This window comes from Anolis sagrei, chromosome 8, assembly GCF_037176765.1.
Source record: "Anolis sagrei isolate rAnoSag1 chromosome 8, rAnoSag1.mat, whole genome shotgun sequence".
Classification (NCBI taxonomy): domain Eukaryota; kingdom Metazoa; phylum Chordata; class Lepidosauria; order Squamata; family Dactyloidae; genus Anolis; species Anolis sagrei.
The window spans coordinates 39,815,520-39,841,405 of NC_090028.1; the positions used below are offsets into that span (position 1 = coordinate 39,815,520).

Consider the following 25,886-nt stretch of genomic DNA (forward strand, 5'->3'; position numbering starts at 1 on the left):
AAAAGAACAAAGCCAGCGGACCTGATGGGATCCCTGCTGAAATCTTTAAAGAGGGAGGACCTGAGCTGACACACCAACTCCTCACAAAATGCTCACATGAAGATTGCACTGTGGCTCTATCGGTGCTACAGAAGTAAATTGTTTTGCGGCACCATTCTCTCCACATTCTTTCAGGAGTATATTTCCATTCAGTAGGGATGTGCATCAGTCATCTCTAACCAGAGGCTCTCCGTCATAATAAAGGAGGCAACATGATCAAAACCACAACAGAACATTTATTGTTGTTTCTTCATTCAGTTGCTTCCAAGTCTCCGTGACCTCATGGACCAGCCGATGCCAGAGCCTCCTGTCAGCCCAAGGCAGTCCCTTCAAGGATAAGATCCATCCATCTTGCCCTTGGTCAACCTCTCTTCCTTTTTCCTTCCCTTTTCCTTCCTTCCAGCATCATTATCTTCTCCGAACTTTCCTGTCTTCTCAATATGTGGCCAAAGAACTTCATCCTTGCCTCTAATATCCTTAACAGAACATTGGTATTTAATAATTCTCTCTGCAGCCATAGGCAAGCAGGAAATATCACAACGGCTTTCAAAGTAAGGACTGCACAATTAAACAGGAAATAACACTTTCAAACTAGGAACAGTTTCTTTTCAAAATGTGTTACATATTGTAATTTGCCTAATGCTGTGCACTCAAATAAATATGGGGAAGAGTTATTCATTGTTTGGCAACCGGGTTTGGTTCGCTAGCAAAGTGAATATTTAGGACTTCTCCCCAATGCAACATGCACAGAGAGGCTATTCACAGCCACAAATGCAGCGCTGTTCGGGGCAATCGTGACACCATAACCTTTTCATAACTTACTGTGTATGGATGTTAGGACACATTGATGGAAACTGTTCCGTTTATTAATACAGAGTCCCACACTGAATGCTGGGGAACAGAATAATATCACAAGAGAGAGCTAAATGCCACCAAGATGGAAACGTTTCCCAACAAAACTGAGTGTGAGAAGATGTCACTGAAGGGTTCGAGCAATGGAGGGTTGTGGCTCCAATGTCAGTAGGATGGTGTTTCTGCCCTGGATTTCAGTCTGAAATCGAAAGGCAATTGTGAACCCTATCCTCTGACATTAGTTTCAAAACCTTGGATAGTTCTACTAAAGACCAGGCTCAGCCTAGGATGGACTCACACCATCACTGCCATGGGAGCCACCACGTTCAAGTCCTAAGATAATGCTGAGAAAAGTTCTGAAACTTTGGAGATCCTGAGTGTCCTATGCCTATGAGAAGGAAATGCCCAAAGAAACAGATTATCCTAAGAGAAAGCAGCTACAGGGAAGGGAATGGGGAAGGGAAGGAAGAGAGAAAAGAAAGGGAAGGAAAGGGAAAGGGAAAGGGAAGTCGAAAGGGAAGGGAAAGAGAAAGGGGAGGGGAGGGGAAGGGAAGGAAAAGAGAAAAGAAAGGGAAGGGAAGGGGAAGGGAAAGCAAAGAGAAAAGGGAAGGGAAAGAGAAAGGGGAATGGGGAAGGAAAGGGGATGGGGAAGGGGAAGCAAAAGGGACGGGAAAGGGAAGGGAAGGGAAAGGAGAAGGTGGAAGGAAGGGAAAGGGAAGGGGAAAGAGAAGGGAAAGAGAAGGGAAAGGGAAGGGAAAGGCAGGGAAAGCAAAGAAAAGGAAAGAGAAAGGGAAGGGGATGGGGAAGGGAAGAAAAAGGGAAAGGAAAGGGAAGGGGGAAGCAAAAGGGATGGGAAAGGAAAGAAAAGGGAAAGGAGAAGGGGGAAGGAAGGGAAAGGGAAGAGGAAGGAAAGGGAAAGGGAAAGCAAAGAGAAAAGGAAATTGAAAGGGAAAAGGAAAGGAGAAAGGGAAAGTAAAGAGAAAAGGAAATTGAAAGGGAAAAGAAAGGAGAGGGAATGGGGAAGGGAAGAAGAAGGGAAGGGGGAAGCAAAAGGGATGGGAAAGGAAAGGGAAAGGAGGAGGGGAAGGAAGGAAAGGGAAAAGGGAAAGCAAAGAGAAAAGGAATTTGAAAGGGAAAAGGGAAAGCAAAGAGAAAAGGAATTTGAAAGGGAAAAGGGAAAGCAAAGAGAAAAGGAAATTGAAAGGGAAAAGAAAGAGAAGGGAATGGGGAAGGGAAGAAGAAGGGAAAGGGAAAGAAAGGGAAGGGGGAAGCAAAAGGGACGGGAAAGGAAAGGGAAAGGAGGAGGGGGAAGGAAGGGAAAGGGAAGGGGAAGGAAAGGGAAAGCAAAGAGAAAAGGAAATTGAAAGGGAAAAGAAAGGGAAGGGAATGGGGAAGTGGATGGGAAGGGAAGAAAAAGGGAAAGGGAAGTGAAGGTGGAAGCAAAAGGGATGGGAAAGGAAAGGGGAAAGGAGAAAGTGGAAGGAAGGGAAAGGGAAGGGGAAAGAGAAGGGAAAGAAAGGGAAGGGAAGTGGAAGGATAAGGAAAGGAACCAATGGAAAGAAATGGTGCCTGTCTTAAAAGTGACAGGTGGTTTTTGTCAGAATGAAGGACAGCTTTCTCTAAGACATCTTCTCAAGCCTTGACAGCTTGGTAGCGGTGGGCCTGAAGCCACCCCAAGTTTTATATTCTGCGTGGCTCTTTTATGTACCTCTGCGAAGGCTCCGTCTATCACGGTGAACACATTTACAACTTTTTAAATTAACTGATGATTATCATACACTTGTCCTCTGCAATATTTTTTCAGTTCTAATATTTGAAGTAGCTAATCTACCTAAGTTTTAGTGTTTGAAATACCTAATCATTCATCACGATTTCCCCTGTATAATAAAAGAACACACGCAGAATATAAGATTGCTGTTTAAATAAAAGGGAGCTGGCGAAGAATGAGAATTCAAAACAGGGATCGGCACAGGGCTCTCTCCTTTGGTGGAGACAAAGTGAGGGAAATGCACAATCACTTCCATTTCTAGGCACAGGTAAGTCAACTGATCACAAAAGGAGGCTGTCGAAAAATGAAACAGGGGGGATTATTGCTTCTGAACTTGAAGATTTAAAAACTGATTTTGACGCTGCAATAATGTCAAGTATTACATTTTAAAGATGAATCGTAAAAATGCTAGGTGCTAATGAAGTACGTGAAATAGGTAATATGATATTGGTGTCTTTGGCTGGCAATGAAGCAGCACCGCTTCTGAGATTTTGCCTGCTCAAGAATCTCATAATCATTTGACACCGGGACACCTTTTTGTTGTCAGAAGCCAATACGCTTAAAAATTTGCATTTCATTTTGTGACTGTATCTCAAGAAATGACTGTATGTACTCAAGTATAAGCCTAGTTTTTCAGCCCTAGTTTTTCAGAAAGAATGAAAGAGAGAGAGAAGGTAGGAAGGAGACAAGGAAGGATGGAACCAAAGAGCAGAGGAAGCAAGGAAAGAAACAGGTAGAGAAGGAAGAAAGAAGGAGGGAAAGAAAAAGAGGGAAGGAAGGAAAGAGGGAAGGAAGGAAGGAAAGAAAGAAAGAAGGCAAGAAAGAGGAAAGGTTGGCCACAGCAATGTATGGCGGGTACAGCTAGTGTGTGTGTGTGTGTGTGTGTGTGTATCGAATGAATGAATGAACATTTATTTATTTATTTGTCATGTCAGGGCAACCAGTCAATTGTATTACATTTCTAACAGAACAGAACAAACAAACAGACAAAATACAAAATTTGTGAGTTTGGTAGTTGATTAGATGTCCTTTGACCAGTATCTGGCCCCTTGGAGTGCCTCTGGTGTTGCCACAAGAAGGTCCTCCCTTGTGCATGTGGCAGGGCTCAAGGTGCATTGCAGCAGGTGGTCAGTGGTTTGCTCTTCTTCTCCACACTCGCATGTCGTGGATTCCACTTTGTGGCCCCATTTCTTGAGCTTGGCTCTGCATCTCGTGGTGCCAGAGCGCAGTCTGTTCAGCACCTTCCAAGTCGCCCAGTCTTCTGTGTGCCCAGGGGTAGGCATGTAGCCGGGGGGGGGGGGGTGCTTTGGGGGCTTCAGCCCCCCCGAAATTCTCATGGTGGTCTGTGAAAAGGCCTTACTAGTACATTATTTAAACTGTTAGGTTTATTCATATCATGGTCTGATCACCATGCTCAATATATCTCATATGCATGGGGGTATTGGGATAGCGATACAAAAGGTTTGCTAGGGTAGACCCTCTTTCACTCAGACTCACCCCCCCCCCCCCCCAATCAAACTCGCCCCCCCCCCCCCCCGAATCAAAATCCTAGCTATGGGCCTGCCCAGGGGGGAGCCTCTCATTTGGTATCAGCCATTGATTGAGGTTCTGGGTTTGAGCCTGCCACTTTTGGACTCTCGCTTGCCACCCTAACCCTATGTTAAAGAATTAATCAATTTTTAATCTTTTAACCTCTTTATCTTGTAGTTGCTCAATTATTCAGGAGTGGGTCGACAGGCCAGTAGGCCATGATATTTTGTATTCATATATGGTTTTACTGTATGTGTATGATTTGTATGTTTTGCATGTTTTGATATGGTCAAAATTGACTAATCAATAAAGAATTGTTGTTGTTGTTGACTCTCGCTTGCTGAGGTGTTCCAGCGAGTGTCTCTGTAGATCTTTAAAAACTATTTCTTGATTTAAGTCGTTGACGTGCTGGCTGATACCCAAACAGGGGATGGGCTGGAGATGTCTCTGTCTTGGTCCTTTCACGATTGGCTGCTACTTCCCGGCGGATGTCAGGTGGTGCAACACCAGCTTGTTGTTGTTCATTCATTCAGTCGTCTCCAACTCTTCGTGACCTCATGGACCAGCCCACGCCAGAGCTCCGTGTCGGCCGTCACCACCCCCAGCTCCTTCAAGGTCAGTCCAGTCACTTCAAGGATGCCATCCATCCATCTTTCCCTTGGTCGGCCCCTTTTCCTTTTACCTTCCACTTTCCCCAGCATCATTGTCTTCTCTAGGCTTTGCTGTCTCCTCATGATGTGGCCAAAGGACTTCCACTTTGTCTCTAGTCTCCTTCCCTCCAATGAGCAGTCGGCCTTTATTTCCTGGAGGATGGACTGGTTGGATCTTCTCGCAGTCCAAGGCACTGTCAGCACTTTCCTCCAACACCACAGCTCAAAAGCATCTCTCTCCCTTCGCTCAGCCTTCCCGAAGGTCTAGCTCTCACATCCGTAGGTGACTACAGGGATGACCATGGCTTGGACTAGGCAATGGATCTTTGTTGCCAGTGTGATGTCTCTACTCTTTACTATTTTATCGAGACTGGACATGGCTCTCCTCCCAAGAAGGAAGCGTCTTCTGATTTCCTGGCCACAGTCTGCATCTGCAGTAATCTTTGCAACTAGAAATACAAAGTCTGTCACGGCCTCCACATTTTCTCCCTCTATTTTCCAGTTGTCAATCATTCTTGTTGCCATAATCTTGGTTTTTTTGACGTTTAGCTGCAACTCAGCTTTTGCGCTTTCTTCTTTCACCTTGATTAGAAGGCTCCTCAGCTCCTCCTCGCTTTCGGCCATCAGAGTGGTGTCATCTGCATATAATTAATACAATATAGTACAAATAATAAAATATAATAATTTTACATTTCACATTACATGTAATATTACTAATAATATTACAATATAATGGTATAGTACAATATAATAATATATAATACTAATATTGTGCTAATAATGTATAATAATATATTATTATAATTTAATATAATACTAATAATGCAATATAACAATTTTACATTTCACATTACATGTGATATTACTAATAATTTTATAGTATAGTACAATATAGTAATATATAATACGAATATTGTGCTGTGATAATAATATAATATATTGTATACACACATAATAATATAATATATTGTATGTGTATGTGCAAGCTGCTCTGATTCCCCTTGGGACAAAGGGTGGGACAAAGGACTCTTGTCTGCTGGAGCTAGGTGTGAATGTTTCAACTGACCACCTTGATTAGCATTTGATGGCCTGGCAGTGCCTGGGGCAAACTTTTGTTGAGAGGTAATTAGATGTCCCTGCCTATATGTAATTTTACATTTCACATTACATGTAATATTACTAATAATATTACAGTATTATGGTATAGTACAATATAGTAATATATAATACTGATATTGTGCTGTGATAATAATATAATATATTGTATACACATAAAATAATATAATATATTGTATGTGTATGTGTATATCTGGGGAGTTGTAGTTTGTGGGGAGTTGTATGTGGGGAGTTGTAGTTTGGCAAGGTCTCAGAGCCTCACCAAAGGGGACTCAGAGCAGCTTACATATATATATATATATATATATATATATATCCATACATACACACACACATACAGAGCCAAAGGGCTGGGGTCTCACCAAGGGGGACTCAGAGCAGCTTACAATATATATATATATCCATACACACATACAGAGCCAAAGGGCTGGGGTCTCACCAAGGGGGACTCAGAGCAGCTTACAATATATATATATATATATATATCCATACATACACACACACATACAGAGCCAAAGGGCTGGGGTCTCACCAAGGGGGACTCAGAGCAGCTTACAATATATATATATATCCATACATACACACACACATGCAGAGCCAAAGGGCTGGGGTCTCACCAAGGGGGACTCAGAGCAGCTTACAATATATATATATATATCCATACATACACACACACATACAGAGCCAAAGGGCTGGGGTCTCACCAAGGGGGACTCAGAGCAGCTTACAATATATATATATATCCATACATACACACACACATACAGAGCCAAAGGGCTGGGGTCTCACCAAGGGGGACTCAGAGCAGCTTACAATATATATATATATATATATATATATATATATATATATATATATATATATATCCATACATACACACACACATACAGAGCCAAAGGGCTGGGGTCTCACCAAGGGGGACTCAGAGCAGCTTACAATATATATATATATATATATATATATATATATATATATATATCCATACATACACACACACATACAGAGCCAAAGGGCTGGGGTCTCACCAAGGGGGACTCAGAGCAGCTTACAATATATATATATATATATATCCATACATACACACACACATACAGAGCCAAAGGGCTGGGGTCTCACCAAGGGGGACTCAGAGCAGCTTACAATATATATATATATATATATATATATATATATATATATATATATATATCCATACATACACACACACATACAGAGCCAAAGGGCTGGGGTCTCACCAAGGGGGACTCAGAGCAGCTTACAATATATATATATATATATCCATACATACACACACACATACAGAGCCAAAGGGCTGGGGTCTCACCAAGGGGGACTCAGAGCAGCTTACAATATATATATATATATATATATATATATATATATATATATATCCATACATACACACACACATACAGAGCCAAAGGGCTGGGGTCTCACCAAGGGGGACTCAGAGCAGCTTACAATATATATATATATATATCCATACATACACACACACATACAGAGCCAAAGGGCTGGGGTCTCACCAAGGGGGACTCAGAGCAGCTTACAATATATATATATATATATATATATATATATATATATATATATATATATCCATACATACACACACACATACAGAGCCAAAGGGCTGGGGTCTCACCAAGGGGGACTCAGAGCAGCTTACAATATATATATATATATATCCATACATACACACACACATACAGAGCCAAAGGGCTGGGGTCTCACCAAGGGGGACTCAGAGCAGCTTACTATATATATATATATATATATGTGTGTGTGTGTGTGTGTGTGTGTGTATGTATATGTATATATTGTAAGCTGTCCTGAGTCCCCCTTGGTGAGACCCCAGCCCTTTGGCTCTGAGAGCTTGCCAAATTACCACTCCCCACATACAACTCCCCACAAACTACCACTCCCCACATATACACATATTTATTTATTTATTTATTTATTATTTGGGGTTCTTTTACCCCGCCCTTCTCACCCCGAAGGGGACTCAGGGCGGCTTACAAAAGCAAAGGCACAATTTGATGCCTGCATCAAAAACAATCATACACAAAATTACATCAATTTACAGTTAACAACAATTTATGCATTATAACCATAAAATCAATAAAATCAATAAAACCAAATACAAACCCAATTTCTCCTCTTACATACACATACAACTCCCCACATATACACATGCACATACAATATATTATATTATTTTATGTGTATACAAGATATTATATTATTATCACGGCACAATATCAGTATTATATATTACTATATTGTACTATACCATAATAGTGTAATATTATTAGTAATATTACATGTAATGTGAAATGTAAAATTATTATATTGTATTATTAGTATTATATTATATTAAATTATAATGTTATCAATATTATATGTGCATACAATATATTACATTATTATCACAGCACTATATCAGTATTATATATTACTATATTGTACTATGCCATTATATTGTAATATTATTAGTAATATTACATGTAATGTGAAATGTAAAATTATTATATTGTATTGTCGAAGGCTTTCATGGCTGGAATCACTCAGTTCTTGTGGGTTTTTTTCGGGCTATATGGCCATGTATATGGCGGGGACGAGAGAGAGGGCCTTCTCGGTGGTGGCCCCCCGGCTGTGGAACGACCTCCCTGTTGACATCAGACAGGCACCCTCCCTTATGTCTTTCCGTAAGAACTTAAAGACATGGTTATTCGAAAAATCATTTAACTGAGTGCTACATAAAGTGGTAATGACAACTGGAACGGAATATGGATTACGAGATTGGTTTATGATTCTACGAAGAGACGGAGCGGATTATTTAGTGTAACTATATTATTGTGTATTAATGATATGTTGATTTGTTGTTATTGCCTTGTTGTAAATTGTTTTTTACATGTTGTACACCGCCGTGAGTCGCCCTAGGGCTGAGAACGGCGGTCAACAAATGCACCAAATAAATAAATAAATAAATAAATAAATTATTTGTATTATATTAAATTATAATATTATACATTATTAGCACAATATTAGTATTATATATTACTATATTGTACTATACCATAATAGTGTAATATTATTAGTAATATTACATGTAATGTGAAATGTAAAATTATATATATATATATATATATATATATATATATATATATATATATATGTATGTATGTATGTAATATTGTAAGCTGCTCTGAGTCCCCTTTGGTGAGACCCCAGCCCTTTGGCTCTGAGACCTTGCCAAACTGCAACTCCCTAAAGCCTTTGTTTTGATTCACCTTTGTTCTTTCCGGGCGTGGCTCCGCTTCCCGTCCTGGCCAATCAGACGCGCCTGGCTCGGTTCCGCGCGCCGTGATTGGCCGCCGCCTACTTTCGGGGGCGTGGCCTGAGGCGATGGAACGCTGGCTGTTTGAGAGTGCCAGAACCGGACCGTCCTGCTCGGGAGGCGGCGGCGCTCTGATTGGCTGCCCGCCCAGGCCAATGGAATGTTGGGGAGTTTGAACCTCCCAGAGGCGGAAGGAGGCCCCTCTCGCGGGACGAACGCGCGATTAACTCCGTCTCCGTGTGGACGGGCTCGGAACAGCAAAAAGAAGATCGGGTCCCGGTTGGGAGGAAGGAGAAGCAACAGAGTCACGAGGAGGTAACATTCCCCCAAAAATTCTCTAATTGCTTTGAAAGTTCTGCCAAGTTCGATTCTGCTTTATAAAACCCGGATTATCTGCTTTGAACCGGGTTATATGGCAGTGTGGACTCATATAATTCGAGGAGGGATTCTTTAGTTGCTTTGAAAGTTCTGCCAAGTTGGACCCTGCCATATAAAACCCGGATTATCTGCTTTGAACCGGGTTATATGGCAGTGTGGACTCATATAATTCGAGGAGGGATTCTCTAGTTGCTTTGAAAGTTCTGCCAAGTTGGACCCTGGCATATAAAACCCGGATTATCTGCTTTGAGCCGGGTTATATGGCAGTGTGGACTCATATAATTCGAGGAGGGATTCTCTAGTTGCTTTGAAAGTTCTGCCAAGTTGGACCCTGGCATATAAAACCCGGATTATCTGCTTTGAGCCGGGTTATATGGCAGTGTGGACTCATATAATTCGAGGAGGGATTCTCTAGTTGCTTTGAAAGTTCTGCCAAGTTGGACCCTGGCATATAAAACCCGGATTATCTGCTTTGAGCCGGGTTATATGGCAGTGTGGACTCATATAATTCGAGGAGGGATTCTCTAGTTGCTTTGAAAGTTCTGCCAAGTTGGACCCTGGCATATAAAACCCGGATTATCTGCTTTGAACCGGGTTATATGGCAGTGTGGACTCATATAATCCGAATTAAAGCAGATCATGCCGATTGTAATTGGATTACAGGGCAGTGTAGATAGAAGGGGCCTCAGGGCTGCTAAAATATAGTTAATTGTGTCAAAAATTGGGCCCTTTTAATTGGAGGAGGGAATATAATCATAATAATATATTAATAATAATAATAATAATAATAATAATAATAATATAATATATACCATATGGGACATAATTATGCAGAGTTTGGAGGAAGGAATATAACCATAATAAATTAATAATAATAATAACAACAACAACAACAACATACTGTATGGGACATTATTATGCTGAGTTTGGAGGAGGGAATATCATCATAATAACATATATATATATATATATATATATATATATATATATATAATATAGACCATATGGGATATAATCATGCAAAGTTTGGAGGAGGGAATATAATCATAATAACATATTATTATTAATAATAATATATGATATGGGATATAATCATGCAAAGTTTGGAGGAAGGAATATAATCATAATAATATATTAATAATAATATAATAATATATACCATATGGGACATAATTATGCAGAATTTGGAGGAAGGAATATAAACATAATAGCATATTAATATAATAATAATAATAATAATAATAATAATAATAATAATAATATACCATATGGGATATAATTATGCAGAGTTTGGAGGAGGGAATATAATAATAACATATTATTATTATTATTATCATTATTATATACCATATGGGACATAATTATGCAGAGTTTGGAGGAAGGAATATAATCATAATAGGATATTAATAATAAATAATATAATAATATATACCATATGGGACATAATTATGCAGAGTTTGGAGGAAGGAATGCAATCATAATAACATATTAATAATAATATAATAATAATATATTGCATATGGGACATAATTATGCAGAATTTGGAGGAAGGAATATAAGCATGATAGCATATTAATATAATAATAATAATAATAATAATAATAATAATATACCATATGGGATATAATTATGCACAGTTTGGAGGAAGGAATATAATCATAATAACATATTAATAAATAATAATAATAATATAGACCATATGGGATATAATTATTCAGAGTTTGGAGGATGGAATATAATAATAATAACATAATAATAATAATAATAATAATAATAATAATAATATACTGTATGGGACATAATTATGCAGAGTTTGGAGGAGGGAATATAATAATAATATATTATTATTATTATTATTGATATTAATATAATATATGGTACATAATTATGCAGAATTTGGAGGAGGGAATATAATCATAATAACATTATTATTATTATTAATAATAACATACCACATGGGACATAATTATGCAGAGTTTGGGAAAGTTGACCTTTGGGTGATAACTCCTAGCATTGGAACTCTCAGGTCCCAAAAAAGTAACTTTTAAAAGCTGGTTGATACCATTTTGTTTTACTTAGCGATATCCCATTGAATCCTTAGAGTTTGTAGTTTGGTGAAGCACGCTCCAGTAAAACTCTTTGGGGCATTTCCCACGACTGAACTGCAAATCCCAGGATTCCATAGGGCAAAGCTGTGGTAGAAAAACGCTGTAATTGTGTGGCTGTGATTATAGGAGATGTTTTAATTATACCCCATCCTTCTCCTATGGAGGTCAAAGCGGCATGCAAAGTTCACGCCGTTTTGTATTTCATGCAAAGCTGCAGATATTGCAAAAATAATTATAATAATAATAACTGATTGTGAGATTTCCGGGCTGTTTGGCCATGTCTCAGAAGCATTCTCTCCTGACGTTTCGTCTGCATCTATGGCAGGCATCCTCCGAGGTTGGGAGGTCTGTTGGAAACTAGGCGAGTGGGGTTTATAGATCTATGGAATGATGTCCAGGGTGGGAGAAAGAACTCTTGTCTGTTGGAGTCAGGTGTGAATGTTGCAATTGGCCACCTTGATTATTTATTTATTTATTTATTTATTTATTTATTTATTACTAGCTTGTTCCACAGCCAGGTTTTCACTAGCTTCCTAAAGGTCAGGAGGGAGGGGGCAGATATAATTTCATTTGAGAGGAAATTCCATAGCCAGTGGGGCACCACCGAGAAGGCCCTGTCTCTCGTTCCCACCAGACGCAACTGTGAAGGTGGCGGGTGTCACACATCAAGGCTGAAAGCACACCTTTGAACCCATGAACACTCCAAAGTTCTTTAGCAAATAAACAGTTTATTGAATAAAAGCTTGTTGTTCATTCGTTCAGTCGTCTCCGACCAGTCCACGCCAGAGCTCCCTGTCGGCCGTCACCACCCCCAGCTCCTTCAAGGTCAGTCCAGTCACTTCAAGGATGCCATCCATCCATCTTGCCCTTGGTCGGCCCCTCTTCCTTTTGCCTTCCACTTTCCCCAGCATAATTGTCTTTTCTAGGCTTTGCTGTCTCCTCATGATGTGGCATTCAAAGGACTTCCACTTTCCCTCTCGTCTCCTTCCCTCCAGTGAGCAGCCGGGCTTTCTTTCCTGGAGGATGGACTGGTTGGATCTTCTTGCAGTCCAAGGCACTCTCAGAACTTTCCTCCAACACCACAGCTCAAAAGCATCTCTCTTCCTTCGCTCAGCCTTCCCTAAGGTCCAGCTCTCACATCCGTAGGTGACTACAGGGAAGACCATGGCTTGGACTAGGCAATGGATCTTGGTTGCCAGTCTGATGTCTCTACTCTTTACTATTTTATCGAGACTGGGCATTGCTCTCCTCCCAAGAAGTAAGCGTCTTCTGATTTCCTGGCTACAGTCTGCATCTGCACTCATCTTTGCGCCTAGAAATACAAACCCTGTCACGGCCTCCACATTTTCTCCCTCTATTTTCCAGTTGTCAATCATTCTTGTTGCCATAATCTTGGTTTTTTTGACGTTTAGCTGCAACCCGGCTTTTGCGCTTTCTTCTTTCACCTTGATTAGAAGGCTCCTCAGCTCCTCCTCGCTTTCGGCCATCAGAGTGGTGTCATCTGCATATCTGAGGTTGTTAATGTTTCTTCCAGCAATTTTCACCCCAGCTTTGCATTCCTCAAGCCCTGCACATCCTCACATGATGTGTTCTGCATACACGTTTAAAAGGTTGGGTGAGAGGATGCAGCCTTGCCGGACGCCTTTCCCAATCTTGAACCCGTCTCCTGTTCCGTGATCAGTTCTGACTGTTGCTACTTGGTCCTTGGACAGATTCCTCAGGAGAGAGGGAAGGGGGCTTGGGATGCCCATCCCACCAAGAACTTGCCACAATTTATTATGATCCACACAGTCAAAGGCTTTAGAATAGTCAATGAAGCAAAAATAGATGAATAAAAGCAAGCAATATTAAAAAGGGTGAAAAAGGCAAATAAAAGATTAAGTAAGAGAATCTAAAACAATCCAGACTGGCAGGTAGGCAAATATAATCCATAAAAGAGAACAGAGATGATTCTTGAATCCACAGCAAAATCCATGAATGCATAGTCCTTAAAACCCACAGAGGAAAATGTCCAAGGTAAGGAAGGAGGGGGTAGATCTAATTTTATTCGGGAGAGAATTCCATAGCCGGGGGGGCCACCACAGAAAAGGCCCCGTCTCTCGTTCCCACCAGATGCGACTGCGAAGGTGACTGTACCGAGAGCAGGGCCTCTCCAGAAGATCTTAACATCCTTGATGGTTTATAGGGGAGAATATGTTCAGACAGGTAAACTGGGCCGGAACCGTGTAGGGTTTTGTAGGTTAAGACTAGCACTTTGAATTGTGCTCGGAAGCTAATTGGCAGCCAGTGGAGCTGGCGCAACGAGGGAGTTGTGCACTCCCTGCAGGCCTGTAGCGAGGGGGGGGGGGTTAGGGGTTCAACCCCCCCCCCCCGAAATGTTTTAGATTTTTTAAAAAAAAAACCAGTTTACTCATGAATTTTAACTGGTTAACTAAATCCCCATGCGAAGTTTATTTATTATTTATTTATTTATTTACTGCTCTTATATACCGCAATTCTCAGCCCAAGGGCAACTCATTGCGGTGTAAGTCTATGAGATGCAAAAAATTAAGAGTCCCTCCAGAACTGCAAACACTATCTCAAGAAAATATTTATTTATTTATTTATTTATTATTCGAATTTCTCTGCCGCCACTCCCCTGCGGCTCGGAGCGGCTTACAAGAACAGGCTAAAATCGAACACAATTTAAAAACAATTTAAAACAATTTAAAAACAGCAATATCAGAGATCAAAGTCCCGTCGAAACAGATATGTCTGACATGCCCTGCGGAAAGCTGATAAGTCCCGCAAGGCACGGACTTCAGGTGGCAGAGTATTCCAGAGCGATGGTGCCACTGCTGTAAAGGCTCTGCGTCTGGTTGCTGTTAGACGCAAGGTCTTGACACTGGGAATTTCCAATAGATCTTGGTCCTCAGAACGGAGGGATCTCTGGGGTTGGTAGGGGGTGAGGCGGTCCCTCAGGTACATCGGCCCCAGACCATGCAAGGCCTTAAATATTGACAATTTATTCACACTGTCATTACTTGCAGGAATAGCCGATGTAGTGAAGCAACCAAGTTGGGTGTGTGTGTGTTGAATGCTCTCATTAAGGAGGCCAGACTTGGTGGAGGTGGTTGACAGGGGCGGAGCTGCAGGCTATTGAAGGCTGCTCTGCCCCCTGCTGTGCTCTTTGCTTCAGCGTGAGCTAGAAGGCAAGTTTCAACAGCCCCCCCCCCTCCGCAAAATTTTCAACTCCCCTCCCCCGAAAATTTCAACCCCTCCCGAATTTTTTTTCTGGCTACGGCCCTGACTCCCTGTATCCCGCTCCCATTAGTAGCCTGGCTGCCGAGCGTTGTACTAATTGCAGCTTCCGGGCAGTCTTCATAGGCAACCCCACGTAGAGATCGTTGCAGTAGTCTATACAGGATATAACCCGTTTAGGTATTTACGTTGGTGGGTATTTGGGGCCCATGTGGGAGTGAATCTCAAGTTATGACCTTCTTGACACATTTGACAACAACTGTAGAATTTGGCACAAATGGGTCTCCATCTGCAACAGTCTCAGAGGCATCTGGACCACACAGAGAGAAGGTTCTCATTCCCACAAAGCCATGAAATCCATCAAATTGGTCATGAATTAGAACCAGTTTACGGGGAATCCCCAAAACGGAGTGTTGCTATCCCAATGAATCCCAAACTTGAAAAATGTACTCTTTAGTGGACTACAGATTGCAGAAGCATTGTTCTCCAAAAAGCTAACTTTCCCAAGGCTTGCTCATGACTCAAGTTCAGTCCTACTTGGTTCCTTGAGGAGTTTCTTTGGAAACGCACAGAAAAACAGAGGGATTCCTCACCCAGAGGTTGGCAGGCAGCGTTGTGAGTCATGGCTCCCAAGTGTCACACACACACAGGAACATTGCAACCAAGACTCCCTTCTTTGACTCATCAGATTTGTACACTAAACTCAAGCCATTCTTTCTTTGGAAGTAGCTCAGAAACAAAAAGACAACAAAGCTTAGGGAGGCGTAGTTTCTGTTTTTGGTTTTAACACCGTGCCAGAGTTGCCGTTCTTGGTTCCTCTACGACAGCAAATGTTGCAGGGTTGCAGATCCCATCAGTCCTAGCCAGTGGCAAGGGATTGTAGGGCATGAACTACAACAACATCCCGAGGAACATAGATTGCCCAACGTTAATATACAGAAGGAACCTGGGGTTAGAGTGCCGCTCCCTTTTGTGCCTGCTATGTAGGGATATGGATGCACTTCTGCACTTCGTAACCTTTTGCGATTCATGCTCTCTTGACCCCAGAGGAACGCAAAAGCAAACTCCATCAAGAGGTCCCTGTAATAGATTCATCTTAGGGCAGTGTTTCTCAACCTGGGGGTCGGGACCCCTGGGGGGTCGTGGGGGAGTGTCAGAGGGTTGCCAAAGACCATCAGAAAACACAGTATTTTCTGTTTTTCATGGGGGTTCTGTGTGGGACATTTGGCCCAATTCTATAGTTGGTGGCATCCAGAATGCTCTTTGATTGTAGGTGAACTATAAATCCCAGCAACTACAACTCCCAAATGTCAAGGTCTATTTTCCCTAAACTCCACCAGTGTTCACATTTGGGAATATTGAGTATCCGTGCCAAGTTTGGTCCAGATCCATCATTGTTAGAGTCCACAGTGCTCCCTGAATATAGGTGAACTACAATTCCAGAACTCAAGGTCAAAGCCTACGAAACCCTTCCAGTATTTTGTATTGATGGTGGGAGTTCTGTGTGCCAAGTTTGGTTCAATTCCATCGTTGGTGGAGTTCAGAGTGCTCTTTAATTGTAGGTGAACTATATATCCCAGCAATTACAACTCCCAAATGTAAAGGTCTGTTTTCCCTAAACTCCACCAGTCTTCACATTTGGGCATATTGAGTATCCGTGCCAAGTTTGATCCAGATCCATCATTGTTAGAGTCCACAGTGCTCCCTGGATGTAGGTGAACTACAACTCAAAAACTCAAGGTCAGTTCCCACCAGACCCTTCCAGTATTTTCTGTTGGTCATGGGGGTTCTGTGTGGGAAGTTTGGCCCAATTCTATAGTTGGTGAGGTTCAGAATGCTCTTTGATTGTAGGTGAACTATAAATCCCAGCAACTACAACTCTCAAATGTCAAGGTCTATTTTCCCTAAACTCCACCAGTGATCACATTTGGCCATATTGAGTATCCGTGCCAAGTTTGGTCCAGATACATCATTGTTAGAGTACACGGTGCTCTCTGGATGTAAGTGAACTACAACTCCAAAACTCAAAGACAGTTCCCACCAGACCCTTCCAGTATTTTCTGTTGGTTGTGGGAGTTCCATGTCCCAAGTTTGGTTCAATTCCATCATTGGTGGAGTTCAGAATGCTCTTTGATTGTAGGTGAACTACAAATCCCAGCAACTACAACTCCCAAATGACAAAATCAATCTCACCCCACCCCACCAGTATTCAGATTTGGATGTATCAGGTATTTGTGCCAAGTTTGGTTCAGTGAATGAAAATAATCCTGTGTATCAGATATTTACATTACGATTCATAACAGGAGCAAAATGACAATTATGAAGTAGCAACGAAAATAACGTTATGGTTGGGGGTCACCACAACATGAGGAACGGTATTAAGGGGTCGCGGCATTCAGAAGGTTGAGAAACACTGATCTTAGGGTCACCAAAGGTCGGAAGTGACTTGAAGGCAAAGGGACTTGGAGCTTGATCTCCCAATCCCAGTTCAGCAGTCTAACCACTGCATCGCAATAACTGCTGTGGATTTTGTTGTTGTTAATAATTATCCTGCCAATCAAGGATTCAGTCAGAAAAAAAATTGGAAAACATAAGGGGGAGCAGTCAGGGAGGGGATTAAAGTCCAGCAAATGCAGACTACTATTCTTTCTCTCTAAGGCCACAGCAGTTCTGCTATGCAGCAGAGATATTGGTAGTACGGGGGTTGAATGAAAAGTAATGCCTCTGCCTTCGTTACTTGGGTTTGAATGGGAATATTTTAATAAATCAAACACAGAAATAATCCTCTTTAACTACCACTATTCACTTTTCCACATAATCACTAGATTATGTCAATAATTAACAAGTTTTCTGAAGCCGTCACGGAAGAAATCGACACTCTGTTTCCGCAATCTAATCAGGCTGAAAAACGTGGTATAGAAATAAAGCAAATAAATAAATAAATAAATAAACCAGCATCTCACATTTCTCTCATCCTGTGTACCCATTGTGCACAGATCCATTGTGACCCACACGTTCTTGTGAATTGTCGATTATGCTTGAAATTTCTCTCTGAGTGATACGAAGATCGTCCTGAATCAATCTGTCAACTTTTTTGCTTGTGAGACTCTGTAGTTGCTGTAACAAGACGTCCAACTCTTTGTTTGTCACGCAAGTCAGATGTTCCCACCTCAACATCTTTAAACTTGGGTTGTTGTAGGTTTTTTCGGGCTGTATGGCCATATTCTAGAGGCATTTTCTCCTGACGTTTCACCTGCATCTATGGCAAGCATCCTCAGAGGTAGTGAGGTCTGTTGGAACTAGGAAAAAGGGGTTTATATATCTGTGGAATGACCAGAGTGGGACAAAGGACTCTTGTCTGCTGGAGCTAGGTGTGAATGTTTCAACTAACCACCTTGAAACCATCAAGATTACTAAGATTGTCTGGAGGGGCCCTGCTCTCAATCCCACCGGTCTCACAAGCGCGGCTGGTGGGGACGAGGGACAGGGCTTTCTCGGTGGTGGCCCCGCGACTCTGGAACTCTCTCCCGCCAAAGGTTAGAACCGCCCCAACAATCCTGACATTCAGGAAACAGGTGAAGTCGTGGTTATGGAGACAGGCTTTCAAAGAATGAGACAATTATTTGGATGGAAGACTGTTTATATTCGATTTTAGTATGACAACTGACTACTGTAGTTTTAAATATATGTGCTTTTTAATGTTTTATTGTAATGTGTATTTTGATATTTTACCGATTGTATGTGTTTTTATGGTTGGAAACCGGGCTGAGTCCCTCTTATGAGGTGAGAAGCTCGGTATATAAAACTTTGAAATAAATAAATAAAATTTGAAAATTAATGGCCTGACAGTGCCTGGAGCAATCTTTTGTTGCGAGGTGATTCACTTTTCCACATAATCACCAGACAGATATATTTCTGTCCATGATGAACACGTTTTCTGAAGCCATCACGGAAGAAGTCGACACTCTGTTTCCGCGACCAGCGTCTCACAGTTCTCTCATCCTGGGTATCCATTATGCACAGATCTTCCAATAGCCAAGCAAAGCAATAATGTGACCCACACGTTCTTGTGAAATCCCGATTATGTTTGAAATTTCTCTTTGAGTGATACGACGATTGTCCTGAATCAATCTGTCAACCTTTTGCTTGCGAACTCGGTGGTTGCTGTCACAGGACGTCCAACTCTTTGTTTGCGATGCAAGTCAGATGTTCCCACCTCAACATCTTTAAACTTACTTGCCCAACGACGCACAGTACTCACAAAAACACAATCACCATCAACAGCTTGCTTTGTCTGAGAATCTTCTTTGGGGTGACACCTTCTGCTGTCAAAAATTCAATGACTGCACGTTGCTTAAGTCGCATTGACCGATCATCTGCACAGAGTTCCATACTTATTTATTTATTTACAGCTTTTATATTCCGCCCTTCTTCTCACCCCGCAGGGGACTCAGGGCAGATTACAGTGTACACATATATGGCAAACATTCAATGGCAATTTGACATACAACATATACAGACATACACAGAGGCTACTTAACTTTTTCTGGCCGCCAGGGGAGCTGTCGCTTTCAACGTCCATCTGCGACACTGATGAAGTACTTTCGCATTCCCCACATGCTTTTGCTGGAGTGCTTTGCTGGAGTCTTTTTTATGGCCTCATAAATTAGTTAAATTAGCCTCCCCACACTTTAAGGTGGTACCTAATTTTCCTACTTGACGGATGCAACTGTTTTTCGGGTTGCAAAGGTCGACAACAGGCTACACACAATTGGTTGCAAACCCACTCCAACCCAGGCTGGCTTCGAACTCATGACCTTTTGGTCAGAGTGATCTTAATGCAGCTGACACTCAGCCAGCTGCGCCACAATCCTGGTGCTCTTCGCACTATAACAACACATCTGTGCAATGCTAAGGCTTTTCGCCAAAATGGAACTGTAGAGGAGAGTCTACTGAACAAGCCAGTACCTGACCCATACTAGTACTACATTCGGTTGAGGAGTTACGAAGTTGGAGGCATTACTTTTCATTCAACCCTCGTACAATATAAAATCAAAACATTTTGGTCCCTGGGCCTTCCCAACTCCCCAAAAAGGTCACCACACTCTTTTGCTGTAGATTTGGAATCTTGTAATTGTCTACTTTGGCAAATCTCATTGCGTTCATTGAGGCTAATCATATTGATGATTGAAAAAAGGATTTGGGGACAGTAGGCACATCAGTTCTGGAAGGGCTGAGTTAGGAAACTCCTCTCCTTCCTTTGCAACTTTGCTGTTGTGGCAGGATCCTCTCCAGCTTATCATTGGGCAAGGCGCGGCCTTCATCTGTCAATAAGTGCCTTTGTTTGTTCAGGGCAGAAGACGAGGAGGAAGGTCAGTGCCTGGGTGAAACTGAGGTCAGCTCCTCCGCCCCATTGACATCTTCCTCAATGGGCAAGAAGAACTAGGCATTCATGCTTCCTCCCATGGTTACATTTGGGGCCAGAGGCAGAAATAGAATGGAAAGGATTGGGATTAGAAAGAGGTGCATGTTGGATAACCTTTTATTAAAAACTAATGTTAATGAAACAACCAAGTGAGCCTCGTGCAAGTGAAGAATATTATTGTGAACATTTTGGCCTGCATCAATAGGAGCCTAGTGTCTAGATCTAGGGAAGTCATGCTCCCCATGCTCTATTCTGCTTGGGTTAGACCACACCTGGAATATTGTGTCCAATTCTGGGCACCACAATTCAAGGGAGATATTGACAAGCTGGAATGTGTCCAGAGGAAGAGAGAGACTCAAATGATCAAGGGTCAAGCCCTATGAGGAGCGGCTAAGGAGCTGGGCATGTTTAGCCTGAAGAAGAGAAGGCTGAGAGCAGATATGAGAGCCATGTATAAATATGTGAGAGGAAGCCACAGGGAGGAGGGAGCAAGCTTGTTTTCTGCTTCCCTGGAGACTAGGACGCAATGGAACAATGGCTTCAAACTACAAGAAAGGAGATTCCATCTGAACATGAGGAAGAACTTCCTGACTGTGAGAGCCGTTCAGCAGTGGAACTCTCTGCCCTGGAATGTGGTGGAGGTTCCTTCATTGGAAGCTTTTAAACAGAGGCTGGATGGCCATCTGTCAGGGGTGATTTGAATGCAATATTCCTGCTTCTTGGCAGGGGGTTGGGCTGGATGGCCCATGAGGTCTCTTCCAACTCTTTGATTCTATGATTCTATGAGACGACTTGAAGGCTTTCCCTAAAATGCATGTAGCTCTGGCTTTTTCTTTCTACTTCTCTTGTGGTTTCCATTTTGGCCAAACTTGCAAGTCTGTCTATTCTTTCGGGCATAACTGGAGAGGCAGGCTTCTCTGCTGTCCCTCTGTTTTGTTGCGCATGGATCCTCAATTTCTCAGATTCCGAAGGCAGCTGCTGTTTATCTTGCCTTTTGTAGGCATGCACGTGAGGCTTCAATGAGATAGGCCAGAATAGAATTCTGCTCTTTTTCAGCCCAGAGTATATTGCATTGTTTGCTGCAGGTGTTGCACTGCAACCTGACAACAGACTTATTTGGTGTTCCAGCAATCTTTCATTTGCCTTCCAGTGTTGCTGGGATGGGGGGGGGGGGGGGGAGCCAGCTGGACACAGGAAAACGAGGAAAGGGGCAGGGGGTTAAAAGACTTTGTAAAACAGAGATTCACTGATTTTTTTGTACAGTTTCCACTCCACATTTGTGGCTTTGCTTTTTTTTTTTTTAAACGTCTAGAAATGTCTAGATCTTCCAATGTGACTCTGGATGTGAGGACGATCTGACTGCGACATTTGCCACTCAATTGATTGCCAGGGTTGATTCGACTCTGTAGTCAATTTCCTGCAGTCATTCTGGACAACTTAAAGATCGGGTTGTTGTAGGTTTTTCGAGCTATATGGCCATGTTCTAGAAGCATTCTCTCCTGACGTTTCGCCTGCATCTATGGCAAGCATCCTCAGAGGTTGTGAGGTCGATTTCTAGCGAGACCTGATCTTTAAGAATCTGTAGGTTCTCCAATGCAATTCTATAATGAGCTTCCAATTGGAATATCTAGCTATTTAGAGAGGTGCTCCCCCCAAAAAACAATTTCTTTATTCTACTTTCCACTTTCATGGGGTCCTGTGCCCCTAAACCCAAAAATGTGAAGGGCAGAAGTGACTTCCATCTATCCTACGTATGTTCGCACACAACTTCTTAACATTGATGAAACCAACTGGAGCTTCATGGGATTTTTTTTATCATGTCAGTAGCAACTTATTTTTTATTTATTTATCTAGAGTACTAGACGTCCCCTGCCACGCGTTGCTGTGGCCCACATGGGGGTTCCGTGTGGGAGGTTTGGCCCATTTCTATCATTGGTGGGGTTCAGAATGCTCTGTGATTGTAGGTGAACTATAAATCCCAGCAACTACAACTCCCAAATTTCAAGATTCTATTTTCCCCAAACTCCACCAGTGTTCACATTTGGGCGTGTTGAGTATGAGTTTGGTCTGGATCCATCATTGTTTGAGACCACAGTGCTCTCTGGATGTAGGTGAACTACAACTCCAAAACCAAAGGACACTGCCCACCAAGCCCTTCCAGTATTTTCTGTTGGACATGGCAGAACAGTGTGCCAAGTTTGGTTCAATTCCATCCTTGGTGGGGTTTAGTAACTACAACTCCCAAATCCCAGTAACTACAACTCCCAAATGACAAAATCAATTTTTTGAGTGAAGGACATACATTGGGTTGTTAGGTGTCTTGTGTCCAAATTTGGTGTCAATTCGTCCAGTGGTTTTTGAGTTATGTTAATCCCAAAAACGAACATTACATTTTTATTTATATAGATTTGTACAATTGGCAGTCATTAGATGCCGACAAAGAAACAGAACACAACAATTAAGATGAATAAATCAGCAGACAAAAATACATTGAAAAGGCAATTTTTTTCATTCGTTCAGTCGACTCCGACTCTTCGTGACCTCATGGACGAGCCCACGCCAGAGCTCCCTGTCGGCCGTCACCACCCCCAGCTCCTTCAAGGTCAGTCCAGTCACTTCAAGGATGCCATCCATCCATCTTGCCCTTGGTCGGCCCCTCTTCCTTTTGCCTTCCACTTTCCCCAGCATCATTCCCTTCTCTAGGCTTTGCTGTCTCCTCATGATGTGGCCAAAGGACTTCCACTTTGTTTCTAGTCTCCTTCCCTCCAATGAGCAGTTGGGCTTTCTTTCCTGGAGGATGGACTGGTTGGATCTTCTGGCAGTCCAAGGCACTCTCAGAACTTTCCTCCAACACCACAGCTCAAAAGCATCGATCTTCCTTCGCTCAGCCTTCCTTATGGTCCAGCTCTCACATCCGTAGGTGACTACAGGGAAGACCATGGCTTTGACTAGGCAATGGATCTTTGTTGCCAGTCTGATGTCTCTACTCTTCACCATTTTATCGAGACTGGACATTGCTCTCCTCCCAAGAAGGAAGCATCTTCTGATTTCCTGGCCACAGTCTGCATCTGCAGTAATCTTTGTGCCTAGAAATACAAAGTCTGTCACGGCCTCCACATTTTCTCCCCCTATTTCCCAGTTGTCAATCATTCTTGTTGCCATAATCTTGGTTTTTTTGACGTTTAGCTGCAACCCGGCTTTTGCGCTTTCTTCTTTCACCTTGAGTAGAAGGCTCCTCAGCTCCTCCTTGTTTTCGGCCATCAGAGTGGTGTCATCTGCATATCTGAGGTTGTTAATGTTTCTTCCAGCAATTTTCACCCCAGCCTTGCATTAGTCAAGCCCCGCACATCTCATGATGTGTTCTGCATACACGTTAAAAAGGTTGGGAGAGAGTCTGCAGCCTTGCCGGACGCCTTTCCCAATCTTGAACCCGTCTGTTCCTCTGTGGTCAGTTCTGACTGTTGCTCCTTGTACAGATTCCTCAGGAGAGAGGGAAGGGGGCTTGGGATGCCCATCCCACCAAGAACTTGCCACCATTTATTATGATCCACACAGTCAAAGGCTTTAGAATAGTCAATGGAGCAGGAGTAGATGTTTTTCTGAAACTCCCTGCCTTTCTCCATTCTCCAGCATCCAGATGTTGGCAATCTGGTCTCTCGTTCCTCTGCCTTTTCTAAACCCAGCTTGAACATCTGGCAACTCTCCAGAAGATAGTTCCAGCTTTATTACAGCTTTGGATTTTAAATTACTTAAGCCACATTCCATTATCATTGGTCTGCACCATGTCAGATTTTAGTCTCTACCTTTCATACCGCTCCTCATAGGGCTTGTTCTCCAGACCCTTGATCATTTTATTTATGGTTGAACTTTAGATCCACCCTCATACTACAAATGGGTGGGTTTTGGAGGAGCGTTTGTTCCTGTGCAGCGAAATCGAGTCCAGTAAACGTGTTCTCCTGTTGTCTCCAAGGTTGTTGTGTTGAGTTTCTGCAGCACAAAGACCTGCTTTGACTTCTATCCCTTGTGACATTAGAAAAGACAGGATTCTGTGTGGTCAGGATACAATGGCAAACTTGTTTGCCTTTTCCCCCTTTGAAATCCGACTGACCAAAGCTGCATTCTGAATGAGCCCCACTGAATACATTCAGCGAAGGGAGGAAGTATGTGTTTACAAAGTGCTTCATATGTTGCACTCAAGAGTTTCAAGCTCTCTGGAAACAGTTACAACCAGATACATGTTTTGGTTTGTCTTGTTTTGTTTTGTTTTACGAAGTGCACATTCAAGCCAATGTATAAATCACGGCTGTATCTTTTGCAAAAGTGCATTTGGAAGGAAAGAGGGCGGCTTTCCCATGACTTGGTCAAAAGTCAACCTCTGCAAATGATTTCCAAAAGCCGGATAAAACTGTTGTCTCGGCTCAGTCGTGTCTACTCTGAAACCTGCTGACTCCCATGATTCTTGTCCTTTGTGTCTTTTTTCCTATTTGAATTTGCTTGCGTATCCTTTCCAATTGAAGGGAGATGTTGACAAGCTGGAATGTGTCCGGAGGTGGGTGACTGAAATGATCAAGGGTCTGGAGAACAAGCCCTATGAGGAGCGGCTTAAAGAGCTGGACATGCTGAGCCTGAAAAAGAGAAGGCTGAGAGGAGACATGATGAGGGCCATATATAAACATGTGAGAGGAAGCCAGAGGGAGGAGGGAGCAAGCTATTATTATTATTATTATTATTATTATTATTATTATTATTATTATTGCTGCCCTGGAGACTAGGACACGGAGCAGTGGCCTTAAACTACAAGAAAAGAGATTCCATCTGAACATTAGGAAGAACTTCCTGACTGTGAGAGCTGTTCAGCAGTGGAACTCTCTGCCCAAGAGTGTGGTAGAGACTCCTTCTTTTGAGGCTTTTAAACAGAGGCTGGATGGCCATCTGTTGAGGGTGCTTTGAATGCAATTTTCCTGCTTCTTGGCAGATGACTGGCTCGAGAGCAGGACATGTGAAAAAGATCTTGGAGTCTTCATGGACAACAAGTTAAATATGAGCCAAAAATGTGATGCGGCGGCAAAAAAAGCCAATGATATTTTGGCCTACAAAAAGAGGAGCATAGTGTCTAGATCTAGGGAAGTAATGCTCCCCATGCTCTATTCCGCCTTGGTTAGACCACACCTGGAATATTGTGTCCAATTCTGGGCACCACAATTGAAGAAAGACATTGACAAGCTGGAATGTGTCCAGAGGAGGGTGACTCAAAAGATCAAGGGTCTGGAGAACAAGCCCTATGAGGAGCGGATTAAAGAGCTGGGCATGTTTAGCCTGAAGAAGAGAAGGCTGAGACGAGTCATGATAGCCATGTATAAATGTGAGAGGAAGCCACAGGGAGGAGGGAGCAAGCTTCCTTTCTGCTGCCCTGGAGACTAGGACACAATGGAACAGTGGC

At 42.4% G+C, this 25,886-nt stretch overlaps 1 protein-coding gene across 2 annotated transcripts in view; it reads left to right on the forward strand.

Annotated features, from left to right (window-relative positions):
- Positions 1–25,886, forward strand: part of PLEKHF1 (pleckstrin homology and FYVE domain containing 1) — a 92,352-nt gene that overhangs the window by 58,182 nt on the left and 8,284 nt on the right. Inside the window, exon 1 of one of the 2 annotated variants that reach the window (XM_067471128.1) lies at positions 9,394–9,610. The exons of the other annotated variant lie outside the window; for it this stretch is intronic. The gene's annotated coding sequence lies outside the window, so the exon portion shown is untranslated. Of the gene's footprint in view, positions 1–9,393; positions 9,611–25,886 lie in introns of those variants that run through there. 2 annotated transcript variants of the gene reach the window in all.